Source organism: Myotis myotis, unplaced genomic scaffold, assembly GCF_014108235.1.
Source record: "Myotis myotis isolate mMyoMyo1 unplaced genomic scaffold, mMyoMyo1.p scaffold_m19_p_6, whole genome shotgun sequence".
Classification (NCBI taxonomy): Eukaryota; Metazoa; Chordata; class Mammalia; order Chiroptera; family Vespertilionidae; genus Myotis; species Myotis myotis.
The window spans coordinates 99,972,419-99,977,645 of NW_023416368.1; the positions used below are offsets into that span (position 1 = coordinate 99,972,419).

Consider the following 5,227-nt stretch of genomic DNA (forward strand, 5'->3'; position numbering starts at 1 on the left):
TCATGGCACAGAGCTACCTCTTGGGCCCTTTTCCACATTGACATCGTCCGATGAGCAAATACGAGGTGACACGTGTTCTCCGAGGGTGGAGGTGCAGGCGGCGTGCTCTGAGCCCAGAGGGCGGCCCACAGCACCGTGAGTCAGCAGCTGCTAACCAGAGCGCGTGGTTTGCCTCCCATCTCGGAGTCTGCGAGCTGAGTCTGAGGTGACCGGCCTCTCTGGGCCTCAGTTTCCTCAGCTATCAAGTGAGGGTGGTGATAATTCCCGCCTCCCGGGCTTGTCCTGAGAATTGAGCTGAAAGAAGACCAGCGCTTGGAGCTGTGGTTGCCCATGGAACGCACTCCTTATATAACGGCTACTACTGCGGGTTACCCGTGGGCAGCCTCCCAGAAAAGCTGGGACCCCGCCCTCAGCCGCATGGCAGCTCATCAGAGACGCTGGGGTCCCTAGGTCATCGGGGGCGCCACGTTCTCCCAGGGTTGCCTTTCATGCCACTGATGCTTATTCTAGACCAGGGGTGGGCAAACTTTTTAGCTCGAGGGCCACAATGGGTTCTTAAACTGGACCGGAGGGCCGGAACAAAAGCATGGATGGAGTGTTTGTGTGAACTAATATAAATTCAAAGTAAACATCATTACATAAAAGGGTACGGTCTTTTTTTTTTTTTAGTTTTATTCATTTCAAACAGGCCGGATCTGGCCCGTGGGTCATAGTTTGCCCACAGCTGTTCTAGACGCTAGATTCTAGAGCATCCACTGAGGGGTTGCCCGCCAATACCCACTGACGCCCAGGGACGAGACTGGAGAAACTGACCTCTCTCGCCGGAGCCCACCAAGCCAGTCCCTGTCCCTCCAAGCAAAGAGGCCGCCCTTCGTAAGACTCCGTGCAATGCTTAGAACACAGGCAACATGATTAGAACAACAAGGTTTGGAATCACCATTTCGCTCTTGCTTCTGGCCTGCACGTATTTAAAGTACTGGGGTCTGCCCTGGTGGTGTGGCTCAGTGGATAGAGCATTGGCCTGGGTCCTGGGTTTAATTCTGGTCAAGGGTATGTGCCCAGGTTTCTTGCTGGATCCCCAGTAGGGGGCGTGCAGGAGGCAACCGATCCATGATTCCCTCTCATCATTGATGCTTCTCTCTCTCTCTCTCTCTCTCTCTCCTCCTCTCTGAATCAATAAAAATATAAAAAAATTAATATATAAAAGTACTGTGGCCCCATTGCCGATGGTCCTGCCCTCAGAAGGCCCCGCTCTTGTCCTGGGGGAGGTCTCACCGTTGACTCTTGTGATGTGGTCCAGCCCCAGGCTTGCTGTTTTGTTTATTTAACTTGATTCTTCACCCTTACGGCCTTGGCCTTCGCCATACGGCCTTTCCCTGGAAGGTGAGCCGTCTCTTGAACTTCCTGAGCCTCCGGGGCTGCCTGGGGAGAGGCAGTGTCTGTGCCAAGGTTCCTTCTCAATTCCCAGCCCCCGTCTGTGGGGTCACAGCCCCGGTCTGGCCCCTGACCCCCTGGTGCGGTGGCTGCTGGCAGGGAGGTTCACAGGTTCACGGAATCCGTTAGGTTACCGGCAGGGGGTGCAGAATGCAGAGTGGAGTGGAGTGGGGTGTGGCCCTGGTCCGCCCAGTCCTCTGAGCCCTTCTCACAGCCCCGTCTCACTCCGACCGGAGGACTCAGACACACCGTCTGCTGGGCGATTGCGTGCCTGACATTTTGACTGGAAAGGGCAAGGCATGAATTAAATCACTTTTTTGATTTTTTGGGAAGCAAAGCCTTATTGGCCCTCGGTGTTAATACCACCTAATAAAGCCTCTGTTTGCCTTTGTCTGAGAATTTCCTTTCTTTCCAGGTGAGGACGCCTTCAGAGTGAAATGGAGGGTGGAACGGGGAGTGGCTATGCAGACCTGAGACGCAGCCTGAGGGCCACGGGCCATATCAGAGGAAGCAGGGGCTTCCGGTAACCGAGGGGAACCCCGAGACTCCTTGAAAAGTTGCTGTAGGCGAGCCTGTGACGACGGGGTGCCCTGTCCCTCAAAGCACAGGAGCTGCTAAACTCCACGGGGACTGCCTGCTCCTGAGAAGTGGGGGGCACTTCTGCTTTGATGCTACCTGGTGCCCCTCCCGTCCTTCAGGACAGATGGGAGGTCCCAGGAGCTGTGCCTCCCCCAGTCCCAGTGGCAGAGCCCAGAGCCGTGGGTCTGGGTCCCGGACTCCCAGCCAACTTCTCGCCACGTCTCAGGCCCCATGCGAGTCCTGTTCTCATGTGCTCGGTCGCTGAGGGACTTCAGTTCCTGCTGCCCCTGATGTTTGCCCCCAACATGTGAGGCCGGCCCCTGCCCAGCTTCCGGCGGCCTGTGAGGGCTCCCAGCCCACTCGCGGGCACTGTACTCACTCTGACACCACCGTCCCGACTCCCAGGTCCCAGGCGCTGAGCGGCTGCTGTCCACACCACACGTCGCATGTGGTCCCTGGTCCTCCCGCGCGGAGTGCACACTCACCGGGTCCTCAGATGTTCCGTAATAAGTGCTCGATTGCGAACGGCAGCACGTGCTGTGAAGGGGAGCGTGTGCGGGCTTCTGGGGCGGACGACAGGGAAACCTACATCAGTGGGGGTGAAGGAAAGGGCTTCGAGGGAATAGCTTCGAGGTGGGATCTGAATGCTGTGGAGGAGGCAGTGGGGGGAGCAGGTGCGGGAGGTCTGGAGCTGGGGTGCGGCTTGCCGTGTTGAAAGATGGGGCGGCCTGGTCCTCAGGCTTCACTGAGGTGGGAGTGGGGGTAGGGAGGGTAGAGCTGCAAGAGAAGTCTGAAGAGGGTGGAAGAGATGAAGGCATTCAGAAGAGCGGGTGTGTTGTTATTTCGTGATGAGCCGTCTGCCCCTTGACTTCTTTCATGAGGTTTATTCTTTTATTTATTCTTTTATTCTCAGGCAGATGCCAGGAGACTCCTTTGTAGGGCACCAGAGTCTGAGCTGCCTTTGTGTCTTTCCTTGGTGCTGTGACAAGGGAGACTGTCGGAGGCTTCATTGCCTTTCGCCTGTGGTCTGTGCACCGGGCGAGACTGATGGCTGAATTGTCTGCTGGGTAATTTACGTGCCTCACTGAGCCTTCAACTCAAATTTCTTTTAATCGCTATGACTTCTGGGTCTGTAGGAAAGTCACAGGGTGGAAAATGAAGCCAGAAAGCTGTGAAAGAACCAAGAAATTATTATCTGACTAGAGGCCCAGTACATGAATTTGTGCACAAGGGGGTCCCTCGGCCTGGCCTATGGGATTGGGCTGAAACTGGCTCTCCAACATTCCCAAGGGGTCCCGGATTGTGAGAGGGTGCAGGCCAGGCCGAGGGACCCCACTGGTGCATGATCAGGGCTGGGGAGGGATGTGGGAGGTTGGCCAGCCAATTGGCCGGACCCCAGCAGCAAGCTAACCTACTGGTCAGAGCATCTGCCCCCTGGTGGTCAGTGCAGGTCATAGCGAGCGGTTGAGCATCCTTAGCATATTATCAGCATATTACACTTTGATTGGTTGAACGGATGATCAGACGACTGGACACTTAGCGTATTAGGCTTTTATTATATAGCATTTGTGGGAATCTCGCCTTAAGATTCTCCAGGAAGCATTTAGTTTTGACTCACTCTGATGTGAAGTCACTAGGACAGGGCACACTGGTGGTGTTTTTCTACTCACGGTCATGGCTCTAACTTATCTCCCATGGGCTGTACTTCCCATTTCCTGAATACTGTGCACTTGATGGGGACACAGAGAAAGCCTGTCCGGTGAGTCGGGCCTGGTGCTGCCTGGAGTCCTCAGTGGGTCAGCTCCGACATGGAGTCTGCAGGGATGGGCCTGCGGGTGGGGAGAGGTTGGTGGGGACAGGAGCGGGAGGACAGGCTGTGTCTCACGCTCTGCAGGGTTCAGGCAGAGCGGACGTGCTGGAGATACACAGCTGAGGGACAGTCTTGCCTTCCTCAGGGCCTCCAGGTGGCTCTGGCAGGGCTCAGAACCTTTCTGCACGTCTGTCATCAGTTCACCCCCTTCCTCCAAACACAGGCTCCACACGGCCTCCTCTCCCCGAGGCTTCGCTGTCCCCTCTTCGTTCTCATTTATTTATTCTTAAAATATATCTTTATGATGTCAGAGAGGAAGGAAGAGAGAGATAGAACCATCAGTGATGAGAGAGAATCATTGATCGGCTGCCTCCTACACGCCCCCTACTGGGGATGGAGCCCACAACCTAGGCATGTGCCCTGACCTGAAATTGAACCATGACCTCCTGGTTCATAGGTTGATGCTCAGCCACTGAGCCACACCAGCGGGGCTCTTTGTTCTCATGTAAAGACCCAGGTTTTTATTCCAGTGAGAAAAGTGTCCGATTAGGAGAGAACTTGTCTTTCCCCCAGCACCCTGAGCCGTGTGCTCCCCTGTGCAGTGACAGCGGGTGAACGGCTGTGTCTAAGCTCACCCTGCATGCACGGGACTGCGTCTCGCTCACCCACTCGAGGGTGTCAGTCTCATAATATGTCTTTCTCTGTCGCCCACTGTTCCTCTCTAGGACCCTGCCATCAAACAAGCGGCTGTAATTTTCTGTCTTTTAAAAAACCTTCCCTTGGCCATCAGCGTCTTCTCTAACTTTTGCTCAAGTTCTCAGCAACTTTTCAATTTTTTTTTTTTAATTTAGAAAATATGGAGTGCTTCAGGAATTTGCGTGCCATCCTTGCACAGGGGCCATGAGAACCCTCTCCGTATCGTTCCAGTTTTAGTGTCTGTGCTGTCGGCAACTTTTCAAAGCAGGAAGGCGGCCTGGCTTTGCAGGGTGGCCATGGGAGTGGTGCCCGTCCCCACAGTTCAGTTACTAGCAGCCGCTCCCAGCACCCTGGTCAGGTCTCAGGTACACGGCACAGCGGTGGAGCTGCCCTAGGGCCCACGTGGCTGCTAGCCCTCCCGCCCCCAGGCCGTGTGTGTGAGCGACAGGTGTGCCTCCTGTCCCGCCCCTGCCCGTCTGCGGGGAGGGTTGCCGTGTCTCTCAGCTCACGTACAGCGGAGTGGGGAGTTACGTTGCCTCCCAGTGACAGCCCTGGGTAGCATGTTATAAAAATGAATAATCAATGAAAATTGGCCAACAAAGATGGAATTGCATCAAGGAGAGAAAAAATGGAAATTCTGGAAGTGTCATTCAAAGGGGACATCCATGGAATTTGGGAAGAAATAGCTGACGATGGACAGGTTGACAC

The 5,227-nt window shown here is 55.1% G+C and overlaps 1 non-coding gene across 1 annotated transcript; it reads right to left on the bottom strand.

Moving 5' to 3' along the window:
* Nucleotides 1-4,673: 4,673 nt before the first annotated feature.
* LOC118659421 lies at nt 4,674-4,775 on the bottom strand. Its single transcript, XR_004968549.1, has one exon. It is a non-coding gene; the product is annotated as a U6 spliceosomal RNA (small nuclear RNA).
* Nucleotides 4,776-5,227: the final 452 nt, after the last annotated feature.